The sequence below is a fragment of the Rattus norvegicus genome, chromosome 17, assembly GCF_021556685.1.
Source record: "Rattus norvegicus strain SHRSP/BbbUtx chromosome 17, alternate assembly SHRSP_T2T, whole genome shotgun sequence".
NCBI lineage: Eukaryota > Metazoa > Chordata > Mammalia > Rodentia > Muridae > Rattus > Rattus norvegicus.
The window spans coordinates 60,522,493-60,549,823 of record NC_141550.1 but is presented as its reverse complement, the minus strand read 5'-3'; the positions used below and the strand labels follow the sequence as shown (position 1 = coordinate 60,549,823).

General features: G+C 44.9%; 1 protein-coding gene and 2 long non-coding RNA genes across 32 annotated transcripts in view; 1 reads left to right on the top strand and 2 right to left on the bottom strand.

The window, feature by feature from the left end:
- Crem (cAMP responsive element modulator) overlaps positions 1-1,225 on the bottom strand; it is a 66,630-nt gene extending 65,405 nt beyond the window's left edge. For 26 of the 28 annotated variants that reach the window (XM_087589824.1, XM_087589825.1, XM_087589837.1 and 23 more), the window contains exon 1: positions 924-1,090. The gene's annotated coding sequence lies outside the window, so the exon portion shown is untranslated. 28 annotated transcript variants of the gene reach the window in all.
- LOC108348578 (uncharacterized) lies at positions 1,014-9,437 on the top strand. Of its 2 annotated transcripts, XR_015641735.1 has the most exons (3): positions 1,014-1,245; positions 2,938-3,270; positions 5,739-9,437. It is a non-coding gene; the product is annotated as an uncharacterized LOC108348578 (long non-coding RNA). The 2 variants fall into 2 exon arrangements; XR_015641734.1 differs by lacking the exon at positions 5,739-9,437 and having other exon boundaries at positions 2,938-3,896.
- Position 9,438: 1 nt separating this feature from the next.
- LOC148000217 (uncharacterized) lies at positions 9,439-25,889 on the bottom strand. Of its 2 annotated transcripts, none has more exons than XR_015641733.1 (5): positions 25,768-25,889; positions 23,574-23,955; positions 20,163-20,309; positions 19,905-20,074; positions 9,439-10,019 (listed from the first exon to the last, which is right to left on the bottom strand). It is a non-coding gene; the product is annotated as an uncharacterized LOC148000217 (long non-coding RNA). The 2 variants fall into 2 exon arrangements; XR_015641732.1 differs by having other exon boundaries at positions 19,905-20,064; positions 25,768-25,883.
- Between the last annotated feature and the right edge of the window lie 1,442 nt (positions 25,890-27,331).

The following is a 27,331-nucleotide window of genomic DNA, read 5'->3' as shown; positions in this document are numbered from 1 at the left end:
TGAGACCCTCTCAAAAAGTTTCGGTTAAGTAATCACATTTATTGAACAAGATATATAGTTCCTTTGAGGAATGTGATTTTCCGAGATTTAAACAGGTATCTTACAAACGGCAAAAAGCCTGTTATCCCAAACTGACCAAACGCGGTGACCAGGGTGAAAACACGAGCAAAAATTATTGTTACTAATGCGATGCTGGATGAAAGCGGTCCGGTAGGACCCCCGCTTCACACTGTGCAGAAAAGCAGCAAGCATGGAAGTCACCCAAGACACACCGGCACCGGGGCTCCAGCGTGACGGTATGGTGTTGACGAGCGGACAGCAGCTTTCCCGGGTAGGGTGCTGGGACCTGCCACTTAAAGCTGGCGGTTAGTTACGCCTGTAACAGGCGACAAAAGACTGTGTTGGACATGTCTCCCCTACTCCCGGTCTGGGAATCCAGTAATGGACTCTCTGAAACAAGTCAGAAGAGACCCTGGGGACCCCCAACTGCGACTCGCCGGGCCGCACGCCACCGCACCCCCGGATCTATAGTGTGTGGGGACAAAATGGCTGGATCGTGGAGTCCCTGAGCCACCCTTTCTGAAGAAACAGGGCACGTTATTCTCTATTTACATCGCGTACACAACGCTGGAGCCAACGCACTACGGCGGCCCCGGGGCTGTGGTGAGCAGGACCGACGCCCTTTTCCTGTCAGACTAAGAAGCAGGAGCGGCCGCACCGCTCTCTGAAGGCAGGCTTTTTCGCCGACACCAAGACGAAGAACGGAAGAGGGAGAGCGGAGGCGACCCGCTGCGCGCCGGGGAAGCTCTCGGTGGCGAGCCGCGAGCAGGCGGGCAGCGGTGCGGGCAGGCCGGGCGGAAGGCCACGTCCCGAGCAGCCGCCGCCCGCCACGGGCTGTGATGCGAGGCAGGCGCGCCACTTACCCGCCGGGAAGGATTTACGTAGCGGACCTCGTCACTGATTACGGACGGGAGGAGGTGGGGGACGCAGAGCCCGACGGCCGCCGCCCAGGCAACCCGGCGGCTGCGGCCCCACGTCGCACCCACGTCAGCTCTGATGCGGTTGTCGCGGCCTCTCCGCCGACCCGAACAGAAAGCAGCGCAAGCAGCGGACCGAACTGCGGCCTCGAGCCCCGCCCTCCCCTCCCCCCACGCCGACCGCCTCCCTAAGGGGACGCGGCCGGAGAAGGAAAAAAGTTGCAGGCCCGAACTCTGCCCCCTGCTGGCCGTCAGCGGGATTGCAGAGGTGACAATCCAACAATTAAATAGAACGGGGTGGGGGGGAGCGTCGGGGCGGAGCCTTGGGGGCGGGGCTATCTTTGGGGGGCGGGGCGTGTTAGGGGAAGCCTTGTTGAGGCGGATGACTAGGAGGTGCTAAGAGGTGGAACAGGAAACCGGAAGGTACATCCTCTGCGCGTGCGCTCTGAGTGCCCTTACTCTAGAACGGTGGCGTGCAGTTCCTCGTCATTTTTTTTCCTAAATACTTCCTAGGATCCCTCCTGACCCTGACCTCAGTCACAAAGTATGGGGGTTCGGTCCCCGCCGGAGGTGCGAGCTAGGGATTAAGACCTGCTGAGTTTCCAGGCTTCAAAAGTTGTTCTGGAAACCGCCGCTAGGCCTGGAGTGTATTTTGGCGCGGTTCCTGTTCCTAGCCTGCCATCTCGGGAGAACTTATTTGCCCAAGGTCCCAAACAAATAGCTACAGGCCCTAGGCAGAGGTGTGGCGGAGAAGAGTAAAACGGTTTGGCAAAAGCCAGAAATTTTTTTAGGGCCTGTTAATAATGGAGAATTTGGTTTCGATCGTGGGGTTTTGCGTAAGATCTATCTATCTATAGTGATTAGCACCCTTTTGATACCTAAAACGGGATTTGGTTCCCAAAACTAAGTCACTATGCATTCCAAAACAAAAAAATGAACCAACACTCTCAAGACTGGTCATTTGGAAATCTCTAGTGAAAAGTTGCTGTGAAGGAAATACCTAGAACAAGGTAGTACAATTTCAGAAGGGATGCGTTGTGAGTGACAGTACCTGTAGGACAAGGGATGTGGCTCAGGGTTACAGCGGTTGCCTAAGATGTCAAGCTTGAGAATCGGTGCCTATGGGCTGGGGTGGGAGGAGGCACTGTAACAGAATCCCACTATTTACCAAATTTTGGGCAACCCCAACTACTACAGTTACAATTACAAAAAAGGCAGAGTAACACCTGGGAGAGGTGGTACATACCTTTAATCCCAGCACTCAGGAGGCAGAAGCAGATGGATCTCTGAATTCTAGGCCAGCCTGGTCTACAAAGTGAGTCCAGGACAGCCAGGACTACACAGAGAAATCCTGTCTCAAAAAAAAAAAAAAAAAAAAAGTAAGAATAAAATCGATCCCTTACAGGACATTTTAGTTCCTCCCTTTAATCCCAGCAGTCTGTAGTCAAGACAGACCTTGAATCCCTAATCCTCCTGCCCCAACATTCAAAGTACTGGGACTACTCCTATAGGCCCAGCACAATCACACTTCTTTTAAGATCTGCAGATCAGTTTTTAAAGCTATGAGATAATCCCTCTGTAGTACTGTAGCTAACTACATGCTGACTCATAGAAATACCTTACATTTTCCAATTCATGTAGATAGTTTTTATTCTTTCCGTTTCTACAATAATTGCTTGTGTCTTTATTAAAATTTGATCATCCTTTATGACAGCTAAATATCACTTCTTACTTTTGTTGTTCTTTGTGAAGTGGAAGGTTCCCGGGAATTAAATCTTCAACTGTAGCCTCAGGCATGCTTCGAAAACTCACTACTACTAAACTATGACCCCAGCACCACCACCCTTTTTCCTTTCCCTTTTAATCTCGAAAAAGGATCTCACTAATAATTGTTCATACTCACCTTAAAATAACTTCATAGCTTGGGCTGACCTTGAGTTTTCAAATCCTTTTGCTTTAGGCTCCTTCTTGAGTAGCTGGGACAACAGTCCTAGGCCACCAGGCTCAAGCCCCACTCCACATCTATTGGAAAGAGGCTGCTACTGTATTGCAGGCCAGAGTCTACAGCCTGAGAAGAACCAAGACCACCCATCACCATCACCACCCCAATCTGGCTATCACCATACATTCTCTCCTCCAAAGCTGTTATCCTCTGCCTCTAAGTGCTCTGACATGGCCCAGCTGACCTGGTGTCACTTGGACCCTTCAGAATTTGAAATGATTGAATGTGAGATTTGTGCGCAGTTGGCGTTCTAGAGTGGGAGACCACACCCGAGGAAGACCACATTTAGAGGTCTGTGCTTTGACCAGTTTATTGTTGAGGGAGTTTCCCCCCACCCCCCTAAAGTTTAAACAGCATCCAAAAGGGGATGTATGCATACTTTTTTTTTTTTTTTTTTTTTTTTTTGCTGTTTGGAAAAAGTAGGAGTGAAAATTGGATGCTTATATAAAGAACTGAAGAAGTTCAGGTAATAAATAGTCTTAAGAAAAATATTCCAAAAGTAAGTTTCCTAAAAGCTTGAGAAAACTACATACAAAACTACCAAGATACCTGCATAAAAAATCAAAATAAAACTGACGCTCACAGAAGGCTGAAGACTAGCTGGTAATTGCACTCAGCATTAAGCTGACAATACTAGGCACTAAAAAGCATGGTAAATTATTGGCTCAAACAACAACACCATGCAGAAGTAGACCCATAGAAATAAGAGCTAGAAGGAGCTTTCGAATTCTGGTTTTTAACTTTGTTCAACATCTTAGCAATGCTTTCCTGTTTGTTTGCTTGCTTTTATGACAAGGTCTTACTATGCAGCCTAGGCTGGCCTCAAACTTTTGATCCTCCTGTATCAATTGTCTGAGTGCTATGATTTTAAGTGTATACACCATTCCTAGCAAATTTAAAACTATTTTCTCCTTTTTGTTGTTGTTGTTGTTTTTGGTTGGTTGGTTGGTTAATTGGTTTTTGTTTGTTTTTTTTGAGGCAGGGTTTCTCTGTGTAGCCCTGGCTGTCCTGGAGCTCACTCTGTAGACCAAGCTGGTCTGGAACCCAGAGATTCACTGCTAAAACCTATTTTAAGATAAAATAAGTGAAAAAATTTTAAAAAAGATAAAATAAGTGAACTGATAAAAAGAGGCCCACTAAAGATGAAACTGAGCTCTTCTTTTTCCAAGAAGGAGGACATAGATGAAAATATCCTTTATATTTCCCTGTTAAAGAGTATGCCACTACACCCAGTTACATGATCTTCTAACATTAGAAACTTGTGAGGCAGAGGCAGACAGATCTCTTAGTTCCAAGCCAGCCTGTGTGAGTTCCAGGACAGCCAGAGCTACATAGAGACCTTGTCTCAAAAGCCACAAAGAACATCAGGTAATGAACATTAAATGGTAGTTTGTATAGACACTGTAAAGGTGGGAGCCAGAGAACCTCCACCATTGTTAGAGAAAAGAAATTGGGGCCAGCAAGATGGCTTGCCAGGTAATGGTGCCTACCACTTAGCTCTGCCTAGAAGGAGAAAACCAGTTCCTGAAAAGAAATGTGTGGACACTATTAGGAAACAAACTACTAAGGAGTGGGAGGAATAAAGGAAGAGGAAGTTGGGGAGGACAAGAGCTAGTAACGGAATCTTCTTTAAGCTAATCTTTAGGGCTGGGGGTAAAGGCACATGCTGCCAAACCTGGTAACATGAGTTTGATCCCTGGGATCCCGGTAGAAGGAACGATGCAACTCCCATAAATTGTCCTCTGACCTCCCACACATGCACCTTGGCTTATGAGCACGCGCACTCGCGCACACACACACACACACACACACACACACACACACACACACACACACTCATCTAGATCTCACATCTTGCCCCAGCCTGCAGGGGTTCAGAGGAGACCTGGGAGGGGGAGAAAGAGTGGGGGACAGGAGGCATAAAGAAGGAGAACAAGTCTATGGTCTGATCAAGCTCTCAAATTTTATTTTGATACAGTGGCTTATAAAGACAAGAAGGCGGGAAGGCCATGTAGGGCCCAAAATCAATTTCACTACTATCATTACCCTCTCTATAGCCTGAAACCATAGATTGCAAGTGTGTTGATAAGAACATTCCCGAAACATGACAGAGGGTGTGTAAGCAGGCTTGGCTTCCGACAACATCTCACACAGGAGAGAATATTTATTTATTTATTATTCTCTCATATATTACATCCTGACAGAAGTTTTACTCTCTTCCCAGGCCTTTCCACAAATTCCCCTCTCCCTCAGATCCACTTCAGAAAAGGGTAGGCCTTCCAGGAGTACCAACCAAACATGGCATAACAATCTGCAGTATGACTTGACCCATATCCTCATATCAATGCTGAACTAGGCAACCAGGTAGGAGGAAAAAGGTCCCGGAAGCAGGCAAAAGAGTTGGAGATACCCCACCGCCACTGTTAGAAGCCCCACAAGAGCACCAAGCTACCTGAGCATAACATATATGCAGAGGGCACATATAGGCTCCCTGATTGTCATTCAGTCTCTGAGGACCCATGTTCTTGCGATGTCCTTGAACCCTCTGACAACTCCAATCCTTTCTCCCCCTCTTCCAAGGGATTCCCTTAGCTCCACCTAATGTGTGGCCGTGTGTCTTGGCATCTGCCAGAGGCAGCCTCTGTGGTGATGATTACCCCAGGTCCCTGCCTAGAGTATAGGAAATTATCGTTAGGTATCATTTCATTGATTCAGTTTATTTGTTTGTTTATTCCCAATCTTGTTTGGTTCTTTCCTAGGTCTCTGGGCTTTCTAGCCTCTGGTTGCTGGTAGCGTCAGATGAAATGGGTCGCAAGTTGGCCAATCATTGGTTGGCCACTCCCACAAGTTCTGTGCCACCTTTACTCCAGCAAATCTTGCAGGCAAGACAAATTGTAGGTAGAAGGTTATGGCTGGGTTGGTGTCTCTGTCCCTCCACTGGGAGTCTTGCCTGGTTACAGAAATTGGGAGTCTTTACTATGGCCACCCCTGTAGATTCCAGGGAGTTTCCATTGCATTACGTTTCTACTTCACCCCAGAAATAACTACCAATTCCAGCCTTTCCTAGTACTCTCCTTGAAATCTATTCTGTTTCCTTTTCCCAGAGAGATCCAAGCATCCCACCTTGATCACTCCTTGTTATATAGCCTCTCTGAGTTTGTGGACTTGTATTATGATTATTCTTTATAGCTAATGTCCACTTATAAGTGAATATATACCATGTTTTTCTTTCTGGGCCTGGGTCACCTCACTCAGGATGATTTTTTCCTAGTTCCATCCATTTGCCTGAACACTTTTATAATGTCATTTTTAACAGCTGAGTAATACTCTATTGTGTACCACATTTTCCACATTTTCTTTATCCGTTCTTCAGTTGAGGGATAGCTAGGTTGTTCCCAGTTTCTGGCTTGTAGAATGATGCAAACAGATCTATATCTATCACCCTGCACCAAACGAAAGTCCAATTGAATCTAAGACTTGAACATAAAATCAGATTCATTAAACCTTATAGACTAGAAAGTGGGGATTAGCATTGAGCACACTGGCATAGGAGACAACTTCCTGAACAGAACACCCATGGCTCAGGCACTAAGATCAACAATAATAAATGGGATCTCAGGAAACTGAAACGATTACATAAGGCAAAGTACACTGTCAATAAGACAAAATGGCAGCCTACAAAATGGGAAAGATTTTCTTCTCACCAACTTCACTTCTGGCAGAGGGCTACTCAAGAAATGAGACAAACAATAATCCAATTAAAAAATGGGATATAGCCAGGAGCGGTGCTGCCCGCCTTTAAGCCCAGCACTTAGGAGGCACAAGAAGCTGGAACTTCTGTGACCAACCTGATCTACAGACTGAGGTCTACCACAGTCAAGGCTACACCTGATAGAAACCCTATCTCAAAAAACAAGCAACCAAAAAATAAAAAATGGAGCACAGATCTAAACAGAATTAATATCAGAGGAATGGCTTAGAAGCACTTAAAGAAATGTTCAACATTCTTAGCCATCAGGGAAATGCAAATCAGAACAACTTTGAGATTCCGTCTTACAACTGTCCGAATGGCTAAGATAAAAAAACCACAAGGGACAGCTCATGCTGGGGAAGATGTGGAGCTAGGGGACCACTCCCCCATTGCTGATGGGAACACACAGCCCCCTTGGAAATCCATATGTTGGTTTCTCAGAAAATGGGACTCAATCTACCTCAAGACCCAGCTATACCACTCTTGGGCATATACCCAAAAGGTATTCCATCCTCTCACAAAGACTATGTTACCTATGTTAATAGCAATTTTTGTTTGTTTATTTCCTTTTGTTTTTGCTATTGCTTTTTGTTTTTTTGTTGTTGTTGTTTTGGGTTTTTTTGGGGTTTTTTGTTTTTGGTTTTGGATTTTTGGTTTTTTTTTTTTGTTGTTTTTTGGTTTTTTTTTTTTGCTTTTTTGTTTTTCAAGACTGGTTCCTCTATATAAAGGATTGGCTGTCCTTGGCCTTTCTCTGTAGAACAGGCTGGCCTCAAACTCAGAGATCTGCCTGCCTCTGCCTCCTTAGTGCCGGTATTAAAGGTGTGTACCACCGCTGCCTGGTTGAGGTATTTTCCTTAATTAAATCATTTGAAGTGAGAAGACCCACTTGTCATCTGGATCTTTGATGTGAAAAGATAAACCTTTAATTCAGATCATTTGAAGTGGGATGATCCACCTTTAGTCTGGGCCACACCATCTGGGAAAAGGACATGGAAAAAGAAACTCTTTGCCTACTTGTTCTCACCCTGGTTAGCAAGTCCATTCTTTCTCTGGCATTAGAGTCTACTTTTTCTTTTTTTCTTTTTTTCCCGGAGCTGAGGACCGAACCCAAGGCCTTGCAGGGCCTTGAGCTTGCTAGGCAAGCGCTCTACCACTGAGCTAAATCCCCAACACTGAGTCTACTTTTTCTGAAGTCCAGCATATAACGAAGACCAGCTGGCACATCCAGCCCCGTGGACTAAACAACTACTGGTTGGAATAGAGGCATATGAGATTGAGACACTCATACATCTTTCAAGAGTCAGAAAGCTCACAAAATTATGAGAGTCATGAAACTCCTTCTCAAAGTTATATAAACAGTAAGCAATTTGGGGTTGGGCCTGTGTGTTCAGCAAGGAGATCCAAGGATACATCTTTTTATGTTATCCCAGATCCTGGGGTGGGCTTTTCAGTGGGCTTTTGTGTGATGGGTTGGCCCAATACTGCTGGTGTCCTAATGCTAAATACTGATTTCTCGCACTGGTTGCCTGGAAGGAGCAGACCATCATATACCTTCTCCTTTTTCCTATAAAAGTCTAGAGCCTGTGATTGGACAGTTGTGGGAGAAAGATAGGACTGGAGGCTTGAACGAGGGGTGAGGTGGGGGTGGGAGTTGTTGCAGGAAGAGGGAGAAAGAGAAACACAGAGAAGAAGGAGTAGGAAGAAGAGGAATTGCCATGCATCAGAATGGCATGAGCAGGACAAACAACAAGGAACAAGGGGCTTCATAGCTGAAGAATAATGGGTTAGTATATCCCTAGAGCTATCTGCCCAATCTAGGCATATGGCTTACAAGTAAGATATCTGGGCTGTGTTTCTTTTTTTTTTTCTAATCTTTATTAATTTGAGTATTTCTTATTTACATTTCCATTGTTATTCCCCTTCCCGGTTTCCAGGCCAACATCCCCCTAGCCCCTCTCCCTCCCCTCCTGTATAGGTGTTCCCCTCCCCACACACCCCCCATTGCCGCCCTCCCCCCAACAATCTCGTTCACTGGGGGTTCAGTCTTGGCAGGACCCAGGGCTTCCCCTTCCACTGGTGCTCTTACTAGGATATTCATTGCTACCTATGAGGTCAGAGTCCAGGGTCAGTCCATGTATAGTCTTTAGGTAGTGGCTTAGTCCCTGGAAGCTCTGGTTGGTTGGCATTGTTGTTCATATGGGGTCTCGAGCCCCTTCAAGCTCTTCCAGTTCTTTCTCTGATTCCTTCAACTGGGCTCCCGTTCTCAGTTCAGTGGTTTGCTGCTGGCATTCGCCTCTGTATTTGCTGTATTCTGGCTGTGTCTCTCAGGAGAGATCTACATCTAGCTCCTGTCGGCCTGCACTTCTTTGCTTCATCCATCTTGTCTAATTGGGTGGCTGTATATGTATGGGCCACATGTGGGGCAGGCTCTGAATGGGTGTTCCTTCTGCCTGTTCTAAACTTTGCCTCGCTATTCTCTGCCAAGGGTATTCTTGTTCCCCTCTTAAAGAAGGAGTGAAATATTCGCATTTTGGTCATCCTTCTTGAGTTTTATGTGTTCTGTGCATCTAGGGTAATTCAAGCATTTGGGCTGTGTTTCTTATTAGGATTGTAAATTCCAACAACACCTTTGAGTTACCCATGCTCCTGTAACTAACCCCTCACATGTACTCTTGTAAATAACATCAATAAACTGATTGCCAATCAAGAACTGGGTAAAATGGTTTATTTGATCTGCTGTCAAGGCCCTGTCCATAGTGAAGAGATGTTTGCTCATCTCCCCAGAAATGTCATGCAACATAATTAGTGCTGGAACCAAGACTGACAGAAGCAAAGATGAGCTGGGGAGAAGCATTTACACAGGCCCTGCAGTACATAATAAGACATCCAACTAATGCTGACCTTTGACAGTGGAGCAGCCATGAGGCAATCGCAACGTGACCTTTCCCCGTGTCCCAGGAGATTTTACCTCTCCCCGTGATGCCAGTTGTATGCTCCCCATGATAGTTGATAGAGCATGGACCTAGGCCAGCCTATCTGAGTATTGAGCATCCTGTGGAAGAATCCCAGTGTGGCTGCTTTTCTCTGTGTGGTGTGGAGTGGCATGCCTCCTCAATGGACACGTACTCCCCCACGTCATCTGAGAGAGTAGGGGGTACACTGCAATCCCTGACAGGACATAAGCAGCGTGGCAATAAGGAGGCCGTGTTGTGTGGTCTGGCCGTGCTGCTTTCGCTGTGTTGTGAGACATGGAGCTGAGGTTCAGCTGTCTTTTCAGAGACAGCGTGCCCTGTAAGGAGAAAAACAAAAAATACAATGAAAAAAACAACACATGGATGGATGCTATCCTCTACACTAACCTCAGATTTGGCAGGAAAAATATTGATAAAAAAACAGAATGAGATGGAGACTTGGCTTCCTGGGGCATTGTTTGTTTACAGCTGGTAGGATGCAAGAAAAGAGTAGAAGTTTGATCTGTGAGCCCTTCCTGGGATCCAAAAACCTGGACCTCTGTAGAAAAGTGGATACTGAGGAAGGATAAAGGAGGTAAAAGCGCACTCCTCGAGCACCACCTCAGCAGTTTAGGAAACTGATAATTAGAGTTCCTCTGCAGCAGAACTGCATGAATTTGAGGTTACTTTTCAGTAAGCATCGCTTACGGCCTGCCTTGTGAGGCTATGGGACATGGGTGTGGCTGGGATCAGTCTGACTTCCTCGGAAGCAGAGAATCTGAAAAATATAGCTACTTAAGATGATCCGAGAGAAATCGTCCCTGATGGATGTGGGGCAGCTGGCTGTGAAAAGTATCCTGGTTCTAGGTCGAGATAAGGTCAAAACCCTGGAGACCCTAAGGGACATAGGCGTTTCCCTAAATTCCTAGGAGGCCAGGCCCTTCTCACATAGCTACAGGGCCCCCTCCCTGCCCCAGTAGAGAGGCCTGTGGCCATCAGTCACGTAGAAGCAGGACCACGCCCTCCCACAGTAGAGAAGGCCTTCTAAGCTCTCAGACCAAGCCAATAGAAAGTACCTATTGTCAGACCCTGACCAACCCTCCCCCCACACACATGTAGGTGAGGTATTCCCAAACTCTCAGGCCAAGCCTATAGGAAGTACCGACTGTTAGACACTGACCCACCCCAAAACTGTATATAAGAATTCTATCCTGAAGGATTAAAGGTATGCGAGACTACTCCTTCCTCTGAGAGCTTCTGTTATAAGAGCTGTAACACTGCCTCTTGGGGAAGAGACCTGCTCTCCACCAGAAGCTCCCCCACACCCCTTGCTGGCTAGCCAGCCTTCCCCTGCCTCAGCCCAGCTGATGTCTTGAAACAACTGAAGCAGCAGCAGAGACAGCGGGAGACCAAGGAGGCAGCAGAGGTGATTTCCTCTCCCTGCTCTCTCCCTTCACCTGAACCTGGCCAGGCCACAGATCTCTGTGGAAAGCCTCCAGTATGAAGGCCAACAGATGGGCTCACTCATGTGAGTCGTGAGGCACACTTGGTTATTGAAGGCTGGCTGAGGCATCATGAGTTTGAGGGACCAGAGGGCAGTAGAGAAGGAATTACTCAAGAGTGGACACTCGAGGCACTGCATGAGGCCAACTCACAGTGGACTCCGTTCACAGGTGACTTAAGCTGAGGTCAACAAGATGGCACAGTATGTTAAGGCATTTGCTGCTTACTGAGCCTCATGGGACTTACATAGTAGGAGAGAACCAACTCCATTAAGGTGTCCTCTGACTTTTACAGGCATGCTATGCTGTCTTAGGGTTTGTATTGCTTGTGATAACCACAGCAACTCTGTTGGTTTTTTTTTTTAAGATTTATTTATTTATTATATATGAGTACACTGTAGCTGTGTTCAGACACACCAGAGGAGGGCATCAGATCTCATGACAGATGGTTGTGAGCCACCATGTGGTTGCTGGGATTTGAACTCAGGACCTCTGGAAGAGCAGTCAGTGTTCTTAACTACTGAGCCATCTCTCCAGCCACACAGCAACTCTTACAAAGAGAAACATTTAATTGGGGCTGGCTTACGGTTTCAGAGATGTAGGTCATTATAGTCACCTCAGGAAACATGGCGTGGTGCAGGCAGACACGGCGGTGGAAAAAGACCCGAGAACTCTACTTTGGATCAGCTGGCAGCAGGAAGTGGACTAACACACTTCCTACAACAAAACCACACCAATCCCAACAAAGCCACATCTCCTAATAGTGCCGTGCCCTGTGGGGTCATTTTCATCCAAATTATCACACAGGGCACGCCATGAGCATACCTACACATGAAAAATACATAGAAATGTAACTTTAAAAGGAAAAGGAGAGGGGCTGGGGAATTTAGCTCAGTGGTAGAGCGCTTACCTAGGAAGCACAAGGCCCTGGGTTCGGTCCCCAGCTCCGAAAAAAAAAGAACCAAAAAAAAAAAAAAAAAAAAGTAAAAGGAGAGAGGAACAGGAACCTCGGGGCTTGCACGGGACTGTAGTGTAGTAGCTTGTTGAACTCCATGTTAGGACATGATCTACGGGGACAGAAGAGGCTCTGGGAGATCTGAATGGCCTTACTAGCATGCAACTTCTGCTCATAAAATGCTTAAGCACCCAAGAGGGGCAATAGCAGGACAAAGCAGAAACAGGATTCTGTCTGGGTCACCGGAAGGCAAATATGACAAGTTGAGGCGAAACTTCTAGGGAGAAACATAACAGACAGCCAAATGTGCTTCCGTGAGTTTGTTTTTAAAGTCTGAGCATGGGTCACAGAAAACACAAATGATAAAACAGCTCGCACAAAACGATTAAGCTTGCCATTTTTATGGGTACTTGTCCTCCCTGCCCCGCCCCACCCCATCCCAGAGTACGCTTATGTAGGTCTTTCTTGCAAGAGAACATTCGAGGGTAACGGCAGGAGGTAAAGAGCAGTTCAGCAAGATGGCTCATCGGACAAGCTTGTCTTGCTGACAAACCTGGTGACTCGAACTCGATTCCCAGGACCCGTATGATGGTCAGAATCAACAAGCAGGTTGTCCTCTGACTCCACATGTGCACCTTAGCGTGGGCACACTCATATGCAAATATAATAATTAAGCACATGCTACACTAGCAACTTCAGTCCCCAGCACTGTGTAAATTGGGCTTGGTGTAACTTCAGTGTTCAGTCAGTATAGTAGTTTGAAGAAGACTACCATATATTTGAATGCCTAGTCACCAGGAAATGGAAAGAATTCTTTGAAAGGATTAGAAGGATTCAGAGGTGTGGCCTTCTTGGAGAAAAGTGTGTTACTCAGAATGGGCTTCGAGGTTTCAAAAGCCCCAAGCCAGCGCCAATCTCTCTCTCTCCCTGATGCCTATGGATCAAAACTTAGAACTCTTGAGCTCCTTCTTCAGTACCATGTCTGCCTGCATGTTGCTATGCTTCCTACCATGATGATAAGGAACTAAACCTTTAAAACTCTAAGCCAGCCCTAATTAAATGCTTTCTTTTATATGCATTGCCCTGGTCACTGTCCCATCACAGTAATGGAACAATGACTAAGACAGTGGGTAAAGGCAGAAAGACCAGAAAGACATCTCTGATATACACTAGTAATTCTAGCACCTGGGAGGTGGAAAGGGGAGAATTAGGAATTCAAGGACAGTCAGATCTGTATAATGATTTTGGGGCCAGTCTGGGATTTATGAAATGCTATCTCAAACAAACAAACAAACAAACAAACATCACCTACTTGTATTACTCCTTGCAGGGCTCAGGAACACTGTGGAAGAGTAGTCAGGAAGAATATAAGGTGGACAGAAGTGTCCTGTAGCTCTGTCCTCCTAATGGAGACATTCTTTCCTAGAGTCTAGAGAAAGACTCTTAAGTTGAGAAGCTTGCAAAATTATATGACTCAAAAGCTCAGGAAGTTACAAGGCTCTCAAGTCCCTTTCCCAAGGTCATATAAGCAGGAAACAAAAGTTAGAAGAGAGGATCCTCCATGGAACCAGTCTGCAAGTTGGACAAAGAATCCTAGGGATACAAATTTTAATGAATTATCACCCATACTGGTGTGAGCTTTTCAGTGAGGCAGCTTCCTTTAAGTAAGCCCAATAAACTCCATTTGATCTATTGCTCATGCCCTGTTTAAGATGAATAAACTTTTGTTCAGGAAAAGTCAAACAACAGGAATAAAAACATGCGTTTGTTAGTTTGAGTCTGGCTAGTTTATTTAACAAGTTGATCTCCAGTTCCATTCATTTCCCTGCATGTCTTAGGGTTACTATCGCTGTATTGAAACACCATGGCAAAAAGCAATTTGGGGAAGAAAGTGTTTATTTGGCTTTAGGGGTTGCTGAGGCTGCTTTCCTGTAGCACCCACGACCACCAGTCCTAGAGTGGCACCACCCACAATGGCCTGGGCCCTCCCTCATCAATCACTCATTTTAAAAATATCCTACGGGTTCAATCGGATGAAGGTATTTTCTCAATTGAGGTTCCCTCTCAGATGACTTAGGCTTATGCCAAGTTGACAAAACAAACAAACAAACCAAAAAAAAAAAAAAACTAGCAGTGCGTCATATATGGCATCATTTTGTTCTTCTTCATAGATACATAAAACCCCACAGTGTATATATGCAACATATTTTCTTATCCATTCAGTCGCTAATGAACATCTGGACTGGACCCATATCTGGGCTTTTCTGGATTGTGCTGCAGTAAATATGGATGTAGTAAAGATTCTCAGAGATATCAGACCACACTGAGTTCAAATTCCTTCTTTGTGATCCATCGGTAACGGGGGCCAAAGTATAGTGTTAGAGAAACCTTAGAGGGCAAATGATGACTGAAGGGGGAAAATCAGGGGGTGCTTGAGCCAGATCACCATTGTAGAAGCTCCTAAAATAAAAATGGGCCTTATCTGAAGACTCTAAGGTGTGCTGGGGAAGCACCATCCAGCACACAGAGCTGTAGATATTATGGTCGAGCCAGAGGATGGTTCCAAGGAGTAAGCCTGCACATGGGAGAAGTTTACAAACATTTCGGAAGTTAGATAATGGGTAAAACAAGATATAGAACTATTCTTTTAATGATTTATTTTTATATTATGTGCATTGGTGTTTTGTCTGCACGTATGTCTGTGTGTTAGATTCCCTAAAACTGGAGTTATAGACCATCGTGAGCTGCCATGTAGGTGCTGGGAATTGAGCCTGGGTCCTCTGGAAGAGCAGCCAGTGCTCTTAACTGCCAAACCATCTCTCCAGTCCCTAAAGAACCACTCTTATCAAAGGAAATCAAACTCATAAACTAGACTTGATAAGAATATGAAATAAGCTTAACTAACAAGCTTTAGAAAAAGAAAGTAGAATGTTGGGAAATTCAAACAGAAACAGCAACTGTGAAGTGATGTGGAATATGGAAGGTATTGCCACATCTAAGGAAATAACTCCAGGAGAGCAATAGGACAGCTAGCCCAGGCTATTGATGGAGCAGTCTAAGCGGTTTACCCATGCATCAGACCTGGAGTAGAGTGACAGTCACACATGTCACAGAACAGTGTGGCAGGACGGCGTCTACGTGACATGAAGAGGATTGTAAGTGCAGGTAAGACGACTCCAGAGGGAGACTGAGTCAGACCTCTCGGACCAGGGATGAAATGAGAAGGTGTTCACAGGCGCTCAGGGCATCCTTGACAGTCAGAGGTCCTCAGAAATCAGACTACACAGTTGTTAAGGAAGCCTAAGTGATAGTCCAAGCTGAGGTAGGAACCAGAAATTTCATATGCAAAGTCCCCTGAGGATCGGAATTCCATGGAGCCAGGCATGATGGCTCATATCTGGAATCCCAAGACTCAAGAGACGGAGGCGGGATGATTTCCACAAGTTTGAAATCATCCTATGTATATAATGAGATCTAGGCCATCCTGGAATACAGAGCAAGGCCTTGTATTCATTCAAAAGGAATCCTGAGCCAGATACATGCCTTTAATACCAATACGTGGAAGGCAGACATTCAGATCTCCGAATTCCAGGCCCAGGGCTGCAAAGTGAGATCCAGGCTCACAAATTAAATCAGGTGGGGTTGGGATGTAGGGGGCAGAGCTGTCACTAAAATCTGATTCTCTAATTGGTTTTTGATTGTGTCAATAAAAGAGGCGGAAGCCAATTGCTGGGTGAGGGGGGAAAGATGGGATTTCCGGGTACCAGGAGGAGGAGAAAGGACAGAGGGGAAGAAGAGGGTTTTCAGCCAGGTTTTGGAACTGGAAGTACAAAAACCGTGTAAGATCTTGGGCGGCTGGGAACATCGGCCTCCGCTATCGGTAGTTGGCTGAAATAGGTTATCTTCTAATAAGAGCCCAGCAATTGTGCTATCTGGCTAGTTTTAAAACATTAAAACTGTCTAGTGTTTTCAATCCGCGGAACTAAGGTGGGCAGGAGGAGAAAGAGAGCAGCAGGGGCTGTTGTGGGCAGCTTGGCAAAGCTAGCCAGGAGGAACGGGCAAATTGAAAGTGAGGCTGGCAGTAGCCGATCTTGGAGCTAAACAGAGAGAGGTCGGAGCACAGAAGGAGGTAGCTTGGGCTGGTGGGAATGTGATCTCGGAGTTAAGCCAAGATCACGGTCCCAGGCAAACGAGCAAGCGTGTTTTTAAAATTACATGCAACACTGGGGATGGGGGAAGAATACATAAATCCTGGGCCAGTGCGATGGCTCCTGCTACCAAGCCTGAGTTTTACAAATTAATTAATAAAAGAATGTAATAGCGTCCATGGGATGTCTCTGTGGGTAAGGGCACTTCCTATACAGTTTGATCCTGAAACCCACATAAGAGAGGAATGAGGAAACACGCTCTACTACAAAAGTTGTCTTCGGACCCTCTTGTCTTCCGAGTTAATGACAGCCCCTCTCCTCTCTCTCACACACACATGCTCATCAGGACTGTAAAGATTGCTCAGAAGTTAAAAAAAGAACACTTGCGGCTTTTGAGGAGGACCTGATTTGGTTCCTAGAATCCCCTTCATGCAGCTCATGACCACCTCTGTCTTAACTTGGGACATCTGGCCCACTCTTCTGACCTTCCCAGGTTATCTCCACATTTGTGCACACGCCAACATAAAATAAATCTTTTTTAAAAAAATACAGGGGCTGGGGATTTAGCTCAGTGGTAGAGCGCTTGCCTAGCAAGCGCAAGGCCCTGGGTTCGGTCCTCAGCTCCGGAAAAAAAAAAAAACATAATAATACAAATGTTTGTTTTTGAGACAGTCTCCTCTCCCTATGTAGCTCTGGCTGTCTTGGAACTCACTCTGTAGACCAGGCTGGCCTTGAACTTAGAGATCTGCCTGCCTCTACCTAGAGAGTGCTGGGAATAAAGCCATGTGCCACTATGCCCGAACCATTTAAAACACACTTTTGTTCGTTTTTGTTGTCAGGGTTTCTCTGTGTAACCCTGACTTAACTGTCTTGGAATTCACTTTGTGGACCTCAAACTCAGAGGTCAGCCTACCTCTGGCTTCTGGGATTAAAGGCTGTGTCACCACCACCCAGCTTCATTTAAAGACTTTTTAATGCGATGAAAAGAGACTCTCCCAGGAAATACACAGCAGGAAATTACATTGGAGAATACTAGTGACATTTAAGCCTCATGCATTATGGACTCATCAATCTGCCCAGGGCTTCGTTTCTATCTGGTAAGTTTTACAATATGGTAGTGAAATCTCTGGAGGAAATGGATTTGGATCAACTGGACCTGAACCTTAAAATTATAAATGTCGTTTTTCTTTTTTTTCTTTTTCTTTTTTTTTTTTTTATTCTTTTTTTTCGGAGCTGGGGACCGAACCCAGGGCCTTGCGCTTGCTAGGCAAGTGCTCTACCACTGAGCTAAATCCCCAACCCCAAATGTCGTTTTTTCTTTAAAAGCCAGAATAATGTTGGTAAAGGAAAGTGTGCATTTCTCAGGATTGGTCACTAGCTCGTTTAGTCCCAGTGGTGCAGTTCTTGCTGAAATCAGCCTCAATATTCCTTCATGCAGATGTATCCTCGGAGGCAGCAGAGAAATCGGACCCATCGAGCGGCTATAGTAGTTCATCAAAGCAGAGGCTTCATATGGGGTATGCCCGGGAAGCGATTCCAAAGACCCGAGTTCAGCAACTAGATCTTCACTGGGGAAGTGGTCAGTGTGGACATTTTGTTGGAGTAAGAAGGCCCATCTTGAGCTCAGAGGCCATGACTCACAAAAGAGTTGTCCACTTGATGGCAGCCCCATTCTATTATGAGACTGACTGTCAGTTTGCTACCCTTCTGGGGTGGCTGCAGTCTGCTAAGCAACACCTCCTTTTTTTTTTTTTTTCCTTTTCTTTTCTTTTTTTCGGAGCTGGGGACCGAACCCAGGGCCTTGCGCTTGCTAGGCAAGCGCTCTACCACTGAGCTAAATCCCCAACCCCCAAAGCAACACCTTCTTGAGCTTAGGGCTATGCCTCAAGTAGCCTTGGAGGAGTGGGTCCCTGAGCCCAGGCTCAATCATGACCTTTGAGCAAGTGCCAGTCTCTAAACCTTGACATCACTTGAGACAGCCAGTTCCTGATGAGGCTAGTGGTCAGTGGGCCTCACAAGGAGGATACTGTCTTAGAACCCTGCAGAAGCTCGTTGATCACTACCTCCTATCCTCAATCTATCCTGTGCACTCAACACAGAAGGGATCTGAGGAATGCTGGGACTGAGGGCAACTGACAAGTAGCACCAGCGAAACAATGTGATGGATCCTTAGAAACCCTGATTCTGATCAAGTCCTCCCAGACATCCAACATTTTGGCCTGCCAGTATTCTGCTGGGACATGGTGACCAGGGCTACTTGGTTGAAGCTGGGGCTTGCAATCTCTTCTTCCTGGGTTTCTTCTATTTTGTTAGCTCTTGCCCACTACCCACACTCTGTCAGGATCTGGCAGCCACTGAAAGTATTTCACTAGGGACTCTGGGTTCACAGAAGGAAGCTCTCAGCTTGCCTTCCTTATGGAGCTCCTTCTCCTCCAGGATGATCTTTGCTGCCTTTCACTGTGCCTCAAAACCCCTCATTCTAGTTATCCATGACTGTGGCAGGTTGGCAATTAAAATTAGCCATCACAACCATTCACTGGAGTTTAAAAGTTGTCTGTAGACCACAGGAAGTCATAGTCTACAGAAAAAAAAAAAACTCCAAAGGTTTTCATCTTCTGTTAGTTAGGGTTTCATTGATGAGAAGAGAAACCATGACCATGGCAACTCTTATAAGGACAGCATTTAATTGGGGCTGGCTTACAGGTTGAGAGGTTCAGTCCATTATCATCATGGCAGGAAGCATGGCAGCATCCAGGCAGGCACAGTGTAGGATCTTGATCCTACATCTTGATCTGAAGGCACTCAAGAGAAAACTGTTTTCAAGCCCCTGGAGGAGTGCCTCAAAGCCCACCCCCACAGTGACACACTTCCTCCAACAAGGCCACAGATCCTAAGAGTTCCCCTCCCTGAGCTAAGCATATTCAAACCATCACATCTTCCTTCCCAGTTTTGTTCTGCAATGCCCTTTTCCCTTCGTCCAGTATTCTGTGGTGATACTAATTTCTTTCTACTCCACAGCCCTCACCAAACTTATCTTCTCCAGGTGTTTGCTGAATATGCTGTTCGGAGGATCACCCCATGTCTGGGTTCTTGCCACTTATCTCCATGTCATGTCCCCAGAGAAGCATTTCCAGTGACCCTCTCTGCTGTAGCAGAGTCATTTTTATCTGTTACTATGGTTACTTCTCATTACAATATTTATCATCAGATTAGATGGTATTTTTCAGTTACCTGATTTTCATCTGTCTCTTCTTACTGGAATATAAATTCATTGAACACAGAAGCATGGCACATTAGAGCTAGAACTACATAGAGTAATACTACAACATATTGTAGATATGTGGTAATGATGTAATAAATTAGTGAAGAAAAGAATACAGGCCAGACATGGTGCCCACAACTGTAATTGGTGCTACTCCAGGGGCTAAACAGGAATATCAAAAGTTCAAGTCCTACCTGGGCACATTAGCAATCTGAGAATGTAACTTAATAGTAGAGCATTTGCCTAGCATGCTCAGAGCTCTAGATCCAACCCCTATGTACTAAAAAAAGAAAAACAAAACAAAAACAAAAACAAAAAAAAGCAAGTTCAATGAATAAATAAACGTAAGATTCTACCTGATCAAAATATTTACTCCAGGGCTGGAGAGATGGCTCAGCGGTTAAAAGCATTGACTGATCTTCCAGAGGTCCTGAGTTCAAATCCCAGCAACCACATGGTGGTTCACAACCATCTGTAATGGAATCTGATGCCCTCTTCTGGTGTGTCTGAAGACAGCTACAGTGTACTCGCATAAAATAAAATAAATATATATTAAAAATATTTATTCTATAAACAATGTATAACTATATAACATCTAACAGATTATGCCATACCCAGTAGGGAAGTCCAGGTAGAACACATGGAGCTGAGGTTTTCTGCCACCATTTGCTGAAGAAGGGAGGCCCCTTGCCAGCAGCCAGGTGAATGAATTTGGAAGCAGATCCTTCTCCAAACAAGATGATGAGGCTCTGAGTCCTTGACTGAAAGCACACACATTCAGTTAGGCCACTTCCACTGTCTTGACCCTTGGAGATAATATCTACTGATTCTTTTTATAATCTCTGGTTCTTTCTTTTAATTTTTCACATGTATCTGTCTGTGTATTTGTGTGAGGAGAGAGGAAGGCGCACGCCACAGTGTATGGAGGTCAGCAAACAACTCTCTTCTCTTACTATATGGATCTTAAAGACCAAGCTCAGGACATTAGGCTTGGCAACAGGTTCCTCTGCCAATGGAGTCATCTTGCCAGCCCCCAAGTGATTCTTTTAGGCCACTGTGCTTAGGGATTGTGTGTTGAAAGCTCTAGAGAGCTAAAACACTTACGAGTCTGGAAATGAAGATTTATCCCTGATTATTTCCATTTTTCTCTATTCTAATATCAAAGCCACCTAAGTATCTCCCAAGTCCTCCGTTTTTTCTTGTCTCTTTCACTACAACTTGGTCCAAACTACTGCCGATGGTCACTCACTTAGGTGTGATAACCTCTTAACTGGTCACCCTTGACCTTAATCTGTGGCTCAAGTGTTCTCTTCTAAGCCTACAGATTTCACACAGTCCTCACTCCCCTGGAACTTATGCTGCACCTGGGTTAAAAACATGGCTCGGTTGATAGATTGCTTGCCCAGCATGCAGAAAGTCCTGGTTTTAGTCTCCAACACTAAAGAAACCAGACTATTTATCAAGTTTAAGGCTTGGGCTACATCTGATCCTGGCTCAAAGAGGGAAAAAAATTATAATGAACTTGGATAAGTATTAATTTAGATATCATCTTAGAGGCTACAAGGCCAAGGGGCTGGGCAGGGGTATGCAATAAGGCGTTTTCAAGGTGATTCAGCAGGTAAAGCACTTGCTATGAAAGTCTCACACTGTGAGTTGGGTGCCTGGAACCCACCTAAGTGTGTATTGTGCAATACTATTTCTTGGAAGATGTGAAAAGATGCTTACTCACCTCAGATAAGGAACCAAAAACAAAGTCAGGATACCACCAAAGTCCAACGTGGTGAGCCACTTTGTTTAAATTGAGGGTATTTACAAGACTGTGGGTGAGGGATTACTTATGGGAGCAGAAATGACTCAAATACCACTATATTAACAAAAGCCCACCCCAACGTTGGTGACAGCTCATGAAAGCGCAGAGCTCACTACACAACTTGCAGGCAGCTCAACAGGCTGGAAAGTATCAGGCGGTCTGAGTCTCCTCTAGGCAAAGGCTGAACTGAGCCTCTTCTAAGCGACTTGAAGTGTCTGAGTCTTCTAGAGAACAGCTGTTCTCTACCTCTTCTGGGCATCTTGGCTGTCCGAGAGTTTTTCCAGAGCCCTCCTGCTTATGTATATACGTGAGAACTGAACTGGCTACTGTTTTCATTTGAAAACAAAGCAAAACATAAGGAGATGTGATTGTGTATGATAGCTAATCTTCACTGACAACTTCAACTTCATCTGAGACTAAAACACAAGTTGCTGTGCATTCCTATGAGGGCTCTCTCCCCTCTCCCCCCTCTCCCTTCTCCCTTCTCCCCTCTCCCCCTCTCCCTTCTCCCCTCTCCCCTCTCCCTTCTCCCCTCTCCCCCTCTCCCCCTCTCCCTTCTCCCCTCTCCCCTCTCCCTTCTCCCCTCTCCCCTCTCTCCCTCCCCTCCCCTCCCCCTCCCTCTCCCCCTCCCCCCCTCTCTCTCGTTTTTCTGAGATAGAGTTTCTTTGAGTAGCCCTGGAAGTCTTGGAATTCCCTCTGTAGACCAGACTAGTCTTAAACTCGTAGAAATCTGCCCGCCTCTGCCTCCCGAGTGCTGAGATTCAAGGCTTATGCCACCACCACCTTGTTTATGAAGACTTTTCTTATTTGCAACAGAAGAGCCACCCTAAGTCTGGGTGGCACCTTCTGGTAGCTCAGATTAAAGGACGTTGGAGATGGGAGGAAGAAACTTTGCTTGTGTCTGCTTGCACTCACTCTCACTAGCAGGCCCATCTCTCCTGTCGTCGTGGCATCCTTAATTGTTATTAGAGCCAACTTCTTAGCAGTTCCAATACAGACCGAAGACCAGCAGCTCTACAGGAATTCTCCAGGCCTTCAGAGCCACACTGGGATTGCTATGACATCCAGCCTTTGGACTAAACAACTATTGTATTCCCAGCCTCTCTAGTGTGAGAAAGTAATTATTGAACTACCTAGATCACATCCTGTAAACCAATCTAACAAGATTTATAGCTACATATTATATTTCTCTCACACATAGAGACATTCTATTCTGGCCCTTTAGGGGAACCTGGCTAATACAGGGAGGGAGGGGTCTAATGGATCTGGTCAGTTCCAGGGACTTTCTGAAACCTTTCAGTTGTTTACTTCTTGAGATTAACTCACTTCCCAGCAAGATGGAATGTTTCACCTCTCTTTAGAATATCCTGTGCCATTTTTTATTTAAATTTAAAATTTTTAAGAATTTCATATACAGGTATTTATATCATTGCCACACTCTCTTCTACACTTTCCAACTCTTCCTTGAATCTTCTTTGCCCTTCTCAATTATTGACTTACTCTTCTTTAATTATTATTGTTACATAAGCACATATACACACAACGTATTCATATTGTAATGGCTATTCCTGGTTGTCAACTTGACTATGTCTGAAATGAACTATAATCCAGAAGTGGAGGGCTCACCTATGATCCAGATCTTGAGGCTGGGAGATACAAGTTTCTGACCTGGATCTTGGCAAGATCTTGAGGCACAGTGGCTATGAAAAGCTTAGGCCCATTGAAGGGTAGTATACACCTTTAATCTCAGGAGACTAAGGCAAGGAAATCTCTGAGTTCAAGGTCAGCCTGGGGTAAAACTAGTCCCAGATCCAAGCATGGTGGTACACACCTTTAATCTGGGCCACACCTTCTGCTGGAGACCTACATAAGGACCTTGGAAGAAGGAAGATTGGCTCTTTGTCACCACTTGTGTTCACCTGCTGGCACCTCTGTCAGAATCTACTTCTACAGAAGCTCAAACTACTAGCCTTGTGGGACTGAGCAACTACTGGATTCTTGGACTTTCGATTTACAGCTGACCATTTTTGGGGAGTTGAACTGCAAACTGTAAGTCATCAATACATTCATTATAGAAAGACATCCATTTGTTCTGTGACTCTAGAGAACCCTGTTTTTATATATATCTCACAACCTACTTGGTCCATTTAGTGTTGCTAGCATGGATATGTATTTAGGGCTGAATACCTAAGATCAGAAAACTGATTCTCCTTACCTTTGAAGCTATTGAATGCCTGTAGCTCTTTATCTGGAAGGGCTACTTTGTGAGATTTCCTCTATCTATAGTGACGTGTCAACCTGTTGCATCACTGTGCAGGTCTTGTTTAGGAACCATATTGTTGAGATTTCATGGGTGCGTCTCTGTCATGCATAGAAGACACCAGGCCCCAGCAGATGTCCCGGTCGTCAAGCTCACACGATGTTTCTTGAGCCTTAGCTGCATGAATTTCATTGTAGATGTGTGAGGTAGGGTGAGACACTCCACCAGCTGCTGTTCTCTGTGTTTTGATCAGTTGTAGATCTCTGTAATGATCTCCATCTGCTGCAAAAGAAGCTTTTTTTTTTTTTTTTTGGTAAGGGTCAAGAATTAGACGTATCTGTGGGCACAGGGATAAGTATGCAGTTAGAAAGTATACGTGTGGGGTTGGGGATTTAGCTCAGTGGTAGAGCGCTTGCCTAGCAAGGCCCTGAGTTCCCCAGTACACGTGTTTGGTAAAGTGGCACTAGTAAGAGTTCCTCTAAGGAGTGTATCACTATGAACAAATTAGGGAGAAACTCAGTCCTCGATGATGTACTGGCATCCCACTAAGAAAGGTGAGTCAAGAAGCATTTACCCTTGGTGTAATTTAACCAAGAGCTAGCCTAGATTTGAAGTCTCTTCTATCTCCCTGATGGCTTCCTGATGTTCCTTGTCTGTTGTATGAGTCTGAATCTGTGTCTGGCTGAAGACTGTCTTGTGAATCTGTTCTTGTGTCAGCACTGGCAGTTTTACAGAAATCTTTAAAAGAGTTCACAAGGGTTTAAGTCACTGGCTCCAATGATACCAGCTGACCCAGACAACAGACAAATACTGTGAAACAATAGCTGTATGTCATCTCCAATATTTAAGGCAGATGTCCCATTTTGTGTGGTTTCTTTCAACCTATATTTTCTGTTTCCAGCACCTATTGTCATAACATATACATATACACATATTTTACTCTGGGTCCAGAGCATGAAAAAGTAAATAATATAAGATTGCAGCTGGGCTGGAGGAATGGCTCAGTGGTTAAGAGCACTGACTGCTTTCCCAGAGGTCCTGAGTTCAAATCCCAGCAACCACATGGTGGTTTACAACCATCGGTAATGAGATCTGATGCCCTCTTCTGGTGTGTTAGAAGACAGCCACAGTGTACTTATATATAATATATAAATAAATCTTTAAAAAAAAGATTGCAGCTATGCATTACTTTAGGTTGTAAAACTTAATTACATGGGAAACCCAAGGTAAATAAAATAGGTTTTTCATTGTTCCCTTAAAGGCAGGTTAAACAAACAGGCTGAGTACACAGTAGGATAGCAGCAGTCTTGTCTTAAGTGGCCTCACCATATATTATTAACTTTTTGACTGTAAGGTGCAGCAAAAGTCCAGGTCTCTTATAATGTAAGGGGTAAAAAGGCTTCCCTCCAAGATTTGTCTTGGAGGAAATGTCCACACAAACAAAATGGAAGGAGAGAACCAATTGTACCAAGTTACCCTCACTACTACTATTCATTCACACACACACACTCACACACACACACACACACACACTCACACACACACACACTCATGATAATAACAATAATTTAAAAATTAAAGAAGCAATGACTTTAGTTTTAGTAATAGTAAAAGTATAAAACAAGAAACAAAGCCCTCGAGTTTGTTTTGTTTTGAAACAGGATCTCACCCGGTAGCCCAGGCTAGACTCAACCCATGTAATCTTTCTGTCGCAGTCTTCTGAATGCTGGAATTATAGGTATGAACCACCATGACAGCTTTTTTTGGAGAAAGGGTCTTCCTACTACCCTGCCAAGCCAGAAAATAACTCTGTCAATTAGGCTAGCCTGGAATTCACAGAGATACTCCTCTTTCTGCTTCCTGGGTGCTGGGATTAAATTAAAGCTGTCTGCCGGTGCCTTAACTGGCCTCACCTGTTTTTCTCTGTGTGTATGAGTACCCTCAGGGGCCAAAGGGTGTTGGATCTCCTGAAGCCGAAGATACAGGCAACTGTGAGAGTTCCCCTCAGACAAAGGAGGCTGAGCTATAAAGATTCCCAGAGGAGACAAGCAGCAAAGACTGAGTGAGACTAGGCCAGCTTCCTGGGAGAAGCAGAAACCTGCAGAAATGCCTGAAAGAGATTTAGACCAGAGTCACTTAGAAAGGGTACCTGTTGACCTGCCCGCAGGCTGTGCAGTGTGCCCCAGGTTCCCAGCTTTTGCGAACCATCCCCCATTCCAGGGTGGACTTTCGTGATATGCCTGTCTCTGAGTCGTTTTGGCTCCTGTAAGTAACCCCTCCTCCAAAAGTACTCAGTGGTTCACCAAGTTGGACTTTGGCGGTATCCTTACTTCGGTCTGTTGGGAGTTCTCTATCAGAGTTTAGTTTAGAGTTTGTATTGTGTCTTCCCCGGAAAAGTTTTGGCACACCACAGGGTGCATGAATGTTCTAGAAAATGGAAGGCTTGGAGAAGTGGTTTTTTTTGATTGTTGATTTGGGACTTCAGCCCTATATCGTCTATTTTATTTACGCAACAAAAGCCACCTGGCGGGTTTTGGAAGGTACATATCCTTGAAAGTGTTGTGCGTGGATTTTGTTGTTCCTTTTTTTAAAGTCTTTTTTTTTTAAATAGAACAAACATGCTTCCCTGCATGGCCTCCTCTGTGGCTCCGTAGTATGATTAGGAGAGAATGTTTGTGTCGTTTTACATCCTGCTCTAATGCAGTAAGTAAACTTTAAACATGAAATTTTGACCGATACATTTTAAAAGTTCCTATTTGTCTGTTTAGAGACAGGGTCTCCTGGAGGCCAGCCAGGCTAGTCTCCAACTCCCTCAACAGCTGGTCATGACCTTGAGCTTCTAACGTTCCTGCCAACTCCTCCCATGTGCTATCGTTGCAGATTGGTGCCATCACACACACGATTGGAGGACTGAACTTGGGGCTTTGTGCATATAAAGTGAGCAGTCTTCAGAGTTATTACAGGCAGAGTTCCCCTGCCCTTCTAGAAAGACTGACTCAGATATACACCTCCTGAACTATTAACATATATCTTTTATATATAATTTGTTGTCTTTATTTAAAACAACAAAATAAAATCAAGAAAAAAATTAAATCTTGGTTTTAGCTCAGCGGAGGAGCCCTTACCTTTTTTGGAAAAGTTTTTTTCCTATCAAAGATGGCTAGCTTACCAAGGGCCAAGATCCATATATCTCCCCAACCATGCAGAACCCCATTTAGGAAAATTTGTGTTTACATCAAGGCCAGAACTTTACATACAGTTCCAGAACTAGGCCCTGAGCAGTTGACCTCTTACCCTTTTCCTTCATTTCCTGTTCTCCAATTATAAATGAGCCAATTACATTATATTACAAGATAATGCTCCCATTAATGGGATGCACACAGCTACCACCCATGTCAGAATAAGTACCTCGTGTACTTGCCGGTTGATTTTGGCTGCATCAAACCCTTTTCACAAAGAGAAATACCCTTGCCAGGGTTTCACCATGTTTGGACGTTTCTTTGTACGAAAGCAAAAATATTCTTTTCCAACACCTAGCATGAGAAAGACCTTAGGTTCCATCTCCGGTAAAAGGAGGTAGAGTGTAGTTCAAACCTTACTCTTAGAACTAGACTGACTGAATCTCTCAGTCACACAGAGATAATGGAAGAAAGGAAACACTGAAGGACAGAGGAGTAGAATAGGGGGCTGTACAGCTGACTGAGGTAGATCCC